Here is a 12,936-nt window from a genome sequence, read left to right on the forward strand (position 1 = left end):
CACCCAACCCCTCTACCACCAACAAACCTGGGAATGATATTTACCCCTTCATTACCTTAGTGCAATGGTGCCCAAACTGGGGGGCGCAAGATTTGTTTGGGGGGGGGCGCGGCATTGCAGAGGCCCCACGCTCTTCAGCACGAGGCCTCGGTAACACACCTAAATTTAGCTGGCTTCAGGCGACGCATCACCATAGAAACACAGCGTCAAATTGTGCCACGGGATGACGTGACGTCACATGACCCAGCGGCATCATTTGACGCCCGATTAAGGTAAGGGGGGTGCGACACTGGGGGAGAGCAGGCAGGGGGGCGCAGTACAGAAAGTTTGCGCACCCCTGCCTTAGCGGTTAGCGCTAAGGTAATGACGCTGCCTGTAAATGCATTTTTATTACATAGGATGGAAGCCGGGGGTCTCCGGAGCGGATATTAATGCGGGGAAGCTGCGGAGACACTGGCTTCCATCCGATGCAGTAATAATACATGTTCTCCCTGAGGTGCACATCGCGGATTCCTTCAGGTGGCGGAGATCAGAACGCGTGAGTCGCAGCCGCAATGTGCATCTCTGAGCTGCCTGAATAGCTCGGTCTGGGAAAAAATGCGAGTTTGGGTCTTTTTTGAGCTAACGCTCGGTTTGTCCGAGTGGGAGCGCGACCGATCGGGGAGACACAGGTTTCCCGCGAGTTTGGCATGTTATCCGGGCTTTCTGAATAGCTCGAAACGCGCTCGAAGTGCCCAAAACTGTCGGTAAGTCACTTATTGGAAATTACTGAATAGGCCCCTTAATGTTTGTGTGTTGCACTAATGAAAGCTGCATAGTGAAAGACCTCAACACACATCATTTGCCTGCAGATTTAGCAAACAATGCTTTTGCCCCCAAAACATTAGACACAGACAGTAAAAACCCGGCAAAGCTTTTTCCGTGGAAATGTTTAATATTGAATGTAAAGTGAGCTGCATTTAAGCTATTACACGTATTACTATCCTTACTTTCCATTTGGTCTCCCTATGTAATAATAATAATAACTTTATTTCAAATAGTGCTTTACACCCAATGGGACTCAAAGTGTATGTATGTATGTATGTACGTACGTCTTTATTTATATACTGCCATTTACGTACATAGCGCGTCACAGCAGTAATTCACGCGACAATCATATAAATAACAAATAATATAAATAACACATAATGGGGAGAAGCGATTCAGACATAAAAGTAACATTTAGGAAAAGGAGTCCCTGCCCCGAAGAGCTTACAATCTATGTTTTTGGGAACCACTCAATGTATCGCGGAGGGCCTAACTCCGGTCCTCAAGGGCCACTAACAGGTCAGGTTTTCAGGATATCCCTGCTTCAGCACAGGTGGCTTAATCAGTCCCTGCTTCAGCACAGGTGGCTCAATCAGTGGGGATATCCTCAAAACCTGAACTGTTGGTTGCCCTTGAGAACTGGAGTTGGCCGCCCCTGATGTATCTGTTCTTCAGCAATCTTCCGCTGTCTGCATAAAGTGGGGACACAGTTGCATTCATCGTTCAGCGAGCTTGTTCTCTTAACTCAACCCACCGACAGCAATGAATGTTAATTGTGACCTTTTATTGGGTTTCGTGAGGTTTATCGTCAAGCCTCCTGGCACAGGAGACTGGCGTAACAGAGGCAGGAACTGTGTAGGGAAAAGGGAGTTACGGTGGTGATGACATAGATGAGCTGAATGTCATTTACAACCATCAGAAGGGAACCTGAGGAGAAGGAGATTGACTAGTGGTAATTTACTGTCAATAGAATGGACATTTGAAAGGAGATTGGTCAATGGAATGGAACCCGAAGAGAAGGAGATTGGTCAATGGAATGGAACCCGAAGAGAAGGAGATTGGTCCGTTGTAATCTAGTCAACGGAATGTTGTCTAGGATAAATATTGGTCAGTCGTCAGTTACAATCAACAGAATGGAGCCTGAAGAACAGATTAATTGGCCCTAATTTTATACTCAATGTAATGGAGCCCTGGTTGTAGACTGGCTGATTTAGACTTATAGTCGAAGACAGTTTGAGGGGTAGAAGATTGTAGTCCATGGAGATAGCATAGCAGCAGATTGGTCTGTCTTAGTGTACGCTCACCAAAATGGAAGCTGGGAAGGATAAAGATCCTAAGCAAAATAATGAAAATAAAAAATATATACTGTACAGTATATCTAAAATAGAATAAAGATTCAGCTTTATATAGGGGATGTGGCAGACAGAAGATGTAGGGGTCTTTCATTAGGGTTGGCATAAAAAAAATAGTCCATATAATGTTCTAATCACTGCAATGGGTTTCTTGTTCAATGAATAAAACCTGGTGTTGGAACTCCGTTCCTGTGAGTATACCCACAGAAACTGGTTCGTAACGTCAACACAATGGAGAGAAAGATGAAAGCGATTGGCTGGTCAATTTAAATGGAAGTAGTAGATTGGCTGATTGGTGTGGCCAATGTAATGGAGGAACTAGATTAGCTAGTCATGGGTACAGTCAGTGTCATTTTAGCAGTAGATTGGCTGGTTGAAGAGTATGGCCAACATACTGTAATGGATAAAGGAGATGGGGCTTATTATCGAGTACGATCAACGTAATGGAAACAGGTTGGATGTAATGAGCCGGGCGTGAGATGGAGATGGGATACCAGGTGGTGGGATGGACGTATCGGCGACAGAATTGAAGCAGAGCTGCAGGAAATGGCCAGGCCATAATGTACAGTCAACGATCGATGGTTTGCTTTCAAATACCAAACTCACCGACAGCGTTGAATGTTCATCAAAGCGACCAGTGGAAGAGGACAGCGCCCATTCAGCTTCCATCTCTTCTGCTTGGCTGGTTACACAGACAAGCTAAACGGCTTCAGATGATATTGAAAAGAAGGCAGCCATCTTAAATGTAACCCATAAAAAAACATATGCATTCAATACGATTCACAGTCTTTACTTTCGAATTCGTTAAATAATAAAGAATAATTGTGCATGAAGAAGCCGGCAGGATGCAGATTTAACCCCTTCACATCCTACATGGCAGGTCTCTGGCAGTGAAGCGGGTATATGAATTCCTGCCACTTGTATAATGAGCGGCCACGTGGGATTTGCTGCAAAAGAAATGAAAATATATTTTTATTAGAAAAATGATTCAGACAAGACTTGAGTTCAGAAGTTCAGCCGATCCATTTATAATGAATTGAATTGTAGCATTTGCCACATCATTAAAGAAACACTCCTTACTGCTGTTATATGGGGTGATAGGAGGAGTTATAGGGAGAGGTTATATGGGGTATTAGGAGGAGTTATAGGGAGGGGTTATATGGGGTAATAGGAGGAGTTATAGGGAGAGGCAATATGGGGTAATAGGAGGAGTTATAGGGAGAAGTTATATGGGGTAATAGGAGGAGTTATAGGAAGCGGTTATATGGGACAATAGGAGGAGTTATAGGGAGAAGTTATATGGGGCAATAGGAGGAGTTATAGGGAGGGGTTTATGGGGTAATAGGAGGAGTTATAGGAAGCGGTTATATGGGGTAATAGGAGGAGTTATAGGGAGGGGTTATATGGGGTAATAGGAGGGGTTATAGGGAGCGGGTATATGGGGCAATAGGAGGAGTTATAGGGAGAAGTTATATGGGGTAATAGGAGGAGTTATAGGAAGCGGTTATATGGGACAATAGGAGGAGTTATAGGGAGAAGTTATATGGGGCAATAGGAGGAGTTATAGGGAGGGGTTATATGGGGTAATAGGAGGAGTTATAGGAAGCGGTTGTATGGGGTAATAGGAGGAGTTATAGGAAGCGGTTATATGGGGTAATAGGAGGAGTTCTAGGATGCGGTTATATGGGGCAATAGGAGGAGTTATAGAGAGCGGTTATATGGGGTAATAGGAGGAGTTATAGGGAGCGGTTATATGGGGTAATAGGAGTTATAGGGAGCGGTTATATGGGGTAATAGGAGGAGTTATAGGGAGGGGTTATCGGGAGCAGTTATATGGGGCAATAGGAGGAGTTATAGGGTGCGGTTATATGAGGTAATAGGAGGAATTATAGGGAGCGGTTATATGGGGCAACAGGAGTTATAGGGAGGGGTTATATGGGGTAATAGGGAGGGGTTATATGGGGCAATAGGAGGAGTTATATGGGGTAATAGGAGGAGTTATAGGAAGCGATTATATGGGGTAAGAGGAGGAGTTATAGGATAAGGAGTGGTTAGAGTAATAGGAAGCGGGTCACTGTCCAACTGCACTTTTATAATTAATTAAAATAATATACCACTACACTGAGCAGAAAGAGAAATCATTGTATTTATCTCTAGTTTAAAATGACCCCGGAACTGAGCTTCCTTTTAGATTTTAGTGCCAAATCAAGGACAATATTAACACTGTTATAACCCCTCTGTGTAATAACTCACACAGATTAGTACATTATACAGCTTATATGTCAAAGTCAGAATGTATTAGAAATGCAACACCTTCTTCCCCCAAAATCAACTCAAAATGAAACCACCATATAACCAGAAGCCATTTACAACCCTGACACGAAATGTATTCCTAACTCGTCTCCCTGTCTCCTGACATAAACCATCGCAGTGTAAGGATTGGTAACCCCACCGTGAGGTGATATAACTAACATAGCGTTATTTCCCTCTCTCTCACCGTGAGATAAACCCCTATTTCCGGCTGTGGATGGGGGTAACCCCACAGTGAGGTGATATAACTAACATAGCGTTATTTCCCTCTCTCTCACCGTGAGATAAACTCCTATTTCTGGGTCTGGATGGGGGTAACCCCACAGTGAGGTGATATAACTAACATAGCATTATTTCCCTCTCTCTCATCGTGAGATAAACCCCTATTTCCGGGTCTGGATGGGGGTAACCCCACAGTGAGGTGATATAACTAACATAGCGTTATTTCCCTCTCTCTCACCGTGAGATAAACCCCTATTTCCGGGTCTGGATGGGGGTAACCCCACAGTGAGGTGATATAACCAGTGGTCGACAAATCACCAAAAAATCTACTCGCCACCTAGTACCAAATGTGTGCTGCTTGGGCCAATAGGCGCTCGCCACGATGTTAAATCCACTTGCCCGTGGCGTGCAAATGTATAGGTTTGTCGAATACTGGATATAACTAACATAGCGTTATTTCCCTCTCTCACACCGTGAGATAAACCCCTATTTCCGGGTCTGGGCGGGGGTAACCCCACAGTGAGGTGATATAACTAACATAGCGTTATTTCCCTCTCTCTCACCGTGAGATAAACCCCTATTTCCGGGTCTGGATGGGGGTAACCCCACAGTGAGGTGATATAACTAACATAGCGTTATTTCCCTCTCTCTCACCGTGAGATAACTCCCTATTTCCGGGTCTGGATGGGGGTAACCCCACAGTGAGGTGATAAAACTAACATAGCGTTATTTCCCTCTCTCTCACCGTGAGATAACCCCCTATTTCCGGGTCTGGATGGGGGTAACCCCACAGTGAGGTGATATAACTAACATAGCGTTATTTCCCTCTCTCTCACCGTGAGATAAACCCCTATTTCCGGGTCTGGATGGAGGTAACCCCACAGTGAGGTGATATAACTAACATAGCGTTATTTCCCTCTCTCTCACCGTGAGATAACCCCTATTTCCGGGTCTGGATGGGGGTAACCCCACAGTGAGGTGATATAACTAACAGCGTTATTTCCCTCTCTCTCTCACCGTGAGATAAACCTCTATTTCTGGCTCTGGATGGGGGTAACCCCACAGTGAGGTGATATAACTAACATAGCGTTATTTCCCTCTCTCTCACCGTGAGATAACCCCCTATTTCCGGCTCTGGATGGGGTAACCCCACAGTGAGGTGATATAACTAACATAGCATTATTTCCCTCTCTCACCATGAGATAAACCCCTATTTCCGGGTCTGGATGGGGGTAACCCCACAGTGAGGTGATATAACTAACATAGTGTTATTTCCCTCTCTCTCACCGTGAGATAAACCCCTATTTCCGGGTCTGGATGGGGGTAACCCCACAGTGAGGTGATATAACTAACATAGCGTTATTTCCCCTCTCTCACCGTGAGATAAACCCCTATTTCCGGCTCGGGATGGGAGTAACACTAAGACATACTCACAGTCACGTTACTGGGAGATAACACCACATGATGCTACAATAACGTGACGGTAACCCCATGCTAATGACATGTAGAACGGACGCTGAGTCTGCATATAATTAGCAGTGAGGAGACACCTCCTGGTTTAGGTAATGCCCCGTAATGAGCCCAGATTTAACAGCGTTTCTGATCTGTCCAACATATAAAAACATATTTCAGGGAGGTTTGTGATGAAAATGCCATTGAAATAAGAGAATTTGATTTCAGGGAAACGGCAGAAAAATTCTACACGTTTTCAGCAAATAGCCAGGGCGCAGATAGCGAGAGCCGGCCAGCATGGAGGAGGGGCGGGAATGCTCTTTTATGAAGGGAACAAGAAATAAATGAAACTGAGGGCTTTCTGTGCCTCTGAGCGTCGGGGTACAAACGTACAAGAAATGTGGCTTTACTGACACGGAAGCCTAATGTATACTGTCAGGCTGGGACGTCGCTCCGTGCGTCGCTTGAACGGCCGCGGGGACTGTTGATGCGTCTGCGGTCTCCGGAGCGGCCTGGATACCAGCGCTGATGACATAATTGAAGTGACTGCGTTAGCCGGCTCCCCGGAGGCTGGGAGAGGGAATTAGAGCGTGTGAGCAATTCTTCTGCAGGAATTCTCTGCTCTGACCTCAATCTGGTCCCCGCGCAAAGTGCCCTTTATTAGTAACTTTAAGCAAAGATAGCCCGGCTTCTAATGTCAGCAGTATATATACATGTGTGTGTCTATATAACAGTATATATACATGTGTGTGGCTATATAACAGTATATATACATGTGTGTGTCTATATAACAGTATATATACATGTGTGTGTCTATATAACAGTATATATACATGTGTGTGTCTATATAACAGTATATATACATGTGTGTATCTATATAACAGTATATATACATGTGTGTATCTATATAACAGTATATATACATGTGTGTATCTATATAACAGTATATATACATGTGTGTGTCTAAATAACAGTATATATACATGTGTGTATCTATATAACAGTATATATACATGTGTGTATCTATATAACAGTATATATACATGTGTGTGTCTGTGTGTATCTCCATAACAGTATATATATGTGTGTATCTATATAACAGTATATATATACATGTGTGGGTCTGTGTGTATCTATATAACAGTATACAGTATATACATGTGTGTATCTATATAACAGTATATATACATATATGTATCTATATAACAGTATATACTGTATACATGTGTGTGTCTATATAACAGTATATATACATGTGTGTATCTATATAACAGTATATACATGTGTGGGTCTGTGTGTATCTATATAACAGTATATATATATACATGTGTGTATCTAAATAACAGTATATATACATGTGTGTATCTATATAACAGTATATACATGTGTGGGTCTGTGTGTATCTATATAACAGTATATATACATGTGTGGGTCTGTGTGTATCTATATAAAAGTACAGTATATATACACAGGTGTGGGTCTGTGTGTATCTATATAACAGTATATATACACAGGTGTGTGCCTGTGTGTATCTATATAACAGTATATATACACAGGTGTGGGTCTGTGTGTATCTATATAACAGTATATATATACAGGTGTGGGTCTGTGTGTATCTATATAACAGTATGTATACACGTGTGGGTCTGTGTGTATCTATATAACAGTAGCATATACACAGGTGTGGGTCTGTGTGTATCTATATAACAGTATGTATACACGTTTGGGTCTGTGTGTATCTATATAACAGTAGCATATACACAGGTGTGTGCCTGTGTGTATCTATATAACAGTATATATACACAGGTGTGGGTCTGTGTGTATCTATATAACAGTATATATACATGTGTGGGTTTGTGTGTATCTATATAACAGTAGCATATACACAGGTGTGGGTCTGTGTGTATCTATATAACAGTATATATACACAGGTGTGGGTCTGTGTGTATCTATATAACAGTATATATACACACAGGTGTGTGCCTGTGTGTATCTATATAACAGTATATATACACAGGTGTGGGCCTGTGTGTATCTATATAACAGTATATATACACAGGTGTGTGCCTGTGTGTATCTATATAACAGTATATATACACAGTTGTGGGTCTGTGTGTATCTATATAACAGTATATATACACAGGTGTGGGTCTGTGTGTATCTATATAACAGTATATATACACAGGTGTGTGCCGGTGTGTATCTATATAACAGTATATATATACATGTGTGGGTCTGTGTGTATCTATATAACAGTATATATACATGTGTGTATCTATATAACAGTATATATACACAGGTGTGAGTCTGTGTGTATCTATATAACAGTATATATACACAGGTGTGTGCCGGTGTGTATCTATATAACAGTATATATATACACATGTGTGGGTCTGTGTGTATCTATATAACAGTATATATACATGTGTGTATCTATATAACAGTATATATACACAGGTGTGGGTCTGTGTGTATCTATATAATAGTATATATATATATACATGTGTGGGTCTGTGTGTATCTATATAACAGTATATATACATGTGTGTATCTATATAACAGTATATATACACAGGTGTGGGCCTGTGTGTATCTACAGTATATAACAGTATATATAAACACACATGTGTGTATCTATATAACAGTATATATATACACAGGTGTGGGCCTGTGTGTATCTATATAACAGTATGTATATATATATATACACGTGTGTATCTATATAACAGTATATATACATGTGTGTATACAGCAGGGCCCCGGGCATACAGCGGATTCCGTTCTAAGGACCCGCCGTATAGTGAAAATCGCCGGAAAGCGGAACCGGCGAATTTTAGCTGTGCGCATGCGCAACCTGGCAATTTCCCCGTGTGCGCGCGCGCGACCTCCTTTCGGTGCGCACGACCTACGTTCTGCGCATGCGCGCAACCTACGTTCTGCGCATGCGCGCAACCTACGTTCTGCACATGCGCGCCAGCGGCAACAGCCCGTTCTGCGCATGCACGACCTCTGAGGATACATGGCGGCCCCCTTCTCGGTGCTGCCGTATCAGCAGATCGCCGAAAAGCGGTGCCGAGAAGCAGGGCCTTGCTGTATATATAACAGTATATATAAACGTGTGTATCTATTTAACAGTATATATACACAGGTGTGGGGCTGTGTGCATCTATATAACAGTATATATACACAGGTGTGGGGCTGTGTGCATCTATATAACAGTACATATTATTTAAGTTATGGTGGTGAAAAAGGCGACTTTTTTCACCCACCATAACTTAAATAATGTGTATGGTAAACCTGCCAAGCTTGAAAATGGCAAAGCCAGTACAACCAACCTCACACCGATGAGACCCAAAAGGTTGAAACAGCTGTCTGTGAGTGGTTTGACTGACTTTGCATCTTAACCCATGCTATGCTTAAAAGCTGTGTGAACAGCGAGCATTTGCTTATAAGGGTTCCAAGTAAAAATGGATTTCAGACAAAAGGTGACACATTGTGTGCCCATTTGCATGCTATTTCCCAGAATCCCTTGCTGCAGTGGGAGCACTGTATTCGAGGTGATAATGGGTGAAAGGCAGGGTTGCAGACCTGTCTAAGACACGTGAATGTGCTCACAAGTGATATTGTTTATATAACAGTATACTGTACATGTAATTTTATCTATATAACAGTATGTATACATGTGTGGGTCTGTGTGTATCTATATAACAGTATATACACGTGTGGGTATGTGTATCTATATACAGTAACAGTATATAACGTGTGTGCTGTATATAAATGACACACACACATTATATATGATTCTGTCTACCCATATGGAAAGATTTGCTGTTAATACATTGAAGCTACCAAAGCTCCAAACATGGCAATAGCAGGAACAGTTTTAATTGCCCGTGTTTGGCTCAGAAAACCCAAGCCTCCCTAGTGTAAGAGGCAGGGCCCTGCCAGGATGCTTCATTCTATAGGCGAGTGCTGGATACAGGCGGCAGGTTACAAGTCTACACCCTGACGCGCCACAGGAAACATCTGCTCTTTCCTTCAATAAATGTAGGGTAAGGGTTTTAAAGCAGGAACCATGTGAACAGAATGCATGGGAACTCAACACGAACAGCTCCATTCCCAGCTCCATTACTGAACAGATGTGTACGGGCAGGGCACACAAGGACAGGAGGCCGCCAGGCATTAGGGGTAGACCCTCATTTACAAGGGGCTTTGGGTCTTATTCCATATGGCCTTTGGGGCGTTCGGGGTTATATAGTGGGCCGCTGCAGCAGGCCAGTACCCAGAAGCTGCGGCCGCCCAACCGAAGGAGAGAACTTGGGAGTCCCCAGAGTTGACGTTGGGGAAGCAGTAAGTGGGAGTGTGCGGAGGTAGAGCTGTGAGAGCGGGTAATGTGTGAGGGTGTTGGTGTTGGGGAAGCAGTAAGTGGGATTATGCAGAGGTAGAGCTGTGAGAGCAGGTAATGTGTGAGGGAGTTGGTGTTGGGGAAGCAGTAAGTGGGAGTGTGCGGCGGTAGAGCTGTGAGAGCAGGTAATGTGTGAGGGAGTTGGTGTTGGGGAAGCAGTAAGTGGGAGTGTGCGGAGGTAGAGCTGTGAGAGCAGGTAATGTGTGAGGGAGTTGGGGAAGCAGTAAGTGGGAGTGTGCGGAGGTAGAGCTGTGAGCGCAGGTAATGTGTGAGGGAGTTGGTGTTGGGGAAGCAGTAAGTGGGAGTGTGCGGAGGTAGAGCTGTGAGAGCAGGTAATGTGTGAGGGAGTTGGGGAAGCAGTAAGTGGGAGTGTGTGGAAGTAGAGGTGTGAGAGCAGGTAATGTGTGAGGGAGTTGGGGAAGCAGTAAGTGGGAGTGTGCGGAGGTAGAGCTGTGAGAGCAGGTAATGTGTGAGGGAGTTGGGGAAGCAGTAAGTGGGAGTGTGCGGAGGATGAGCTGTGAGAGCAGGTAATGTGTGAGGGAGTTGGGGAAGCAGTAAGTGGGAGTGTGCGGAGGTAGAGTAGTGAGAGCAGTTAATATGTGAGGGAGTTGGGGAAGCAGTAAGTGGGAGTGTTCGGGGGTAAAGCTGTGAGAGCAGGTAATGTGTGAGGGAGTTGGTGTTGGGGAAGCAGTAAGTGGGAGTGTGCGGAGGTAGGTCTGTGAGAGCAGGTAATGTGTGAGGGAGTTGGGGAAGCAGTAAGTGGGAGTGTGTGGAAGTAGAGGTGTGAGAGCAGGTAATGTGTGAGGGAGTTGGGGAAGCAGTAAGTGGGAGTGTGCGGAGGTAGAGCTGTGAGAGCAGGTAATGTGTGAGGGAGTTGGGGAAGCAGTAAGTGGGAGTGTGCGGAGGTAGAGCTGTGAGAGCAGGTAATGTGTGAGGGAGTTGGGGAAGCAGTAAGTGGGAGTGTGCGGAGGTAGAGTAGTGAGAGCAGGTAATGTGTGAGGGAGTTGGGGAAGCAGTAAGTGGGAGTGTTCGGGGGTAAAGCTGTGAGAGCAGGTAATGTGTGAGGGAGTTGGTGTTGGGGAAGCAGTAAGTGGGAGTGTGCGGAGGTAGGTCTGTGAGAGCAGGTAATGTGTGAGGGAGTTGGGGAAGCAGTAAGTGGGAGTGTGCGGAGGTAGAGTAGTGAGAGCAGGTAATGTGTGAGGGAGTTGGGGAAGCAGTAAGTGGGAGTGTGCGGAGGTAGAGCTGTGAGAGCAGGTAATGTGTGAGGGAGTTGGTGTTGGGGAAGCAGTAAGTGGGAGTGTGCGGAGGTAGGTCTGTGAGAGCAGGTAATGTGTGAGGGAGTTGGGAAGCAGTAAGAGGGAGTGTGGGGAGGTAGAGCTGTGAGAGCAGGTAATGTGTGAGGGAGTTGGGGAAGCAGTAAGTGGGAGTGTGCGGAGGTAGAGCTGTGAGAGCAGGTAATGTGTGAGGGAGTTGGTGTTGGGGAAGCAGTAAGTGGGAGTGTGCGGAAGTAGAGCTGTGAGAGCAGGTAATGTGTGAGGGAGTTGGTGTTGGGGAAGCAGTAAGTGGGAGTGTGCGGAGGTAGAGCTGTGAGAGCAGGTAATGTGTGAGGGAGTTGGGGAAGCAGTAAGTGGGAGTGTGCGGAGGTAGAGCTGTGAGCGCAGGTAATGTGTGAGGGAGTTGGTGTTGGGGAAGCAGTAAGTGGGAGTATGCAGCGGTAGAGCTGTGAGAGCAGGTAATGTGTGAGGGAGTTGGGGAAGCAGTAAGTGGGAGTGTGCGGAGGTAGAGCTGTGAGAGCAGGTAATGTGTGCGGGAGTTGGGGAAGCAGTAAGTGGGAGTGTGCGGAGGTAGAGCTGTGAGAGCAGGTAATGTGTGAGGGAGTTGGTGTTGGGGAAGCAGTAAGTGGGAGTGTGCGGAGGTAGAGCTGTGAGAGCAGGTAATGTGTGAGGGAGTTGGTGTTGGGGAAGCAGTAAGTAGGAGTGTGCGGAGGTAGAGCTGTGAGAGCAGGTAATGTGTGCGGGAGTTGGGGAAGCAGTAAGTGGGAGTGTGCGGAGGTAGAGCTGTGAGAGCAGGTAATGTGTGAGGGAGTTGGGGAAGCAGTAAGTGGGAGTGTGCGGAGGATGAGCTGTGAGAGCAGGTAATGTGTGAGGGAGTTGGGGAAGCAGTAAGTGGGAGTGTGCGGAGGTAGAGTAGTGAGAGCAGGTAATATGTGAGGGAGTTGGGGAAGCAGTAAGTGGGAGTGTTCGGGGGTAAAGCTGTGAGAGCAGGTAATGTGTGAGGGAGTTGGTGTTGGGGAAGCAGTAAGTGGGAGTGTGCGGAGGTAGGTCTGTGAGAGCAGGTAATGTGTGAGGGAGTTGGGGAAGCAGTAAGTGGGAGTGTGTGGAAGTAGAG

The 12,936-nt window shown here is 45.1% G+C and overlaps 1 long non-coding RNA gene across 1 annotated transcript in view; it reads right to left on the reverse strand.

The window, feature by feature from the left end:
- Nucleotides 1-255: 255 nt before the first annotated feature.
- Nucleotides 256-12,936, reverse strand: part of LOC142503997 (uncharacterized) — a 58,792-nt gene continuing 46,111 nt past the window's right edge. The window contains exon 3 of the long non-coding RNA XR_012804158.1: nt 256-3,106. This is a non-coding gene — a long non-coding RNA (uncharacterized LOC142503997). The remainder of the gene's footprint in view (nt 3,107-12,936) is intronic.

Source organism: Ascaphus truei, chromosome 10 (assembly GCF_040206685.1).
Source record: "Ascaphus truei isolate aAscTru1 chromosome 10, aAscTru1.hap1, whole genome shotgun sequence".
NCBI classification, from domain to species: Eukaryota; Metazoa; Chordata; class Amphibia; order Anura; family Ascaphidae; genus Ascaphus; species Ascaphus truei.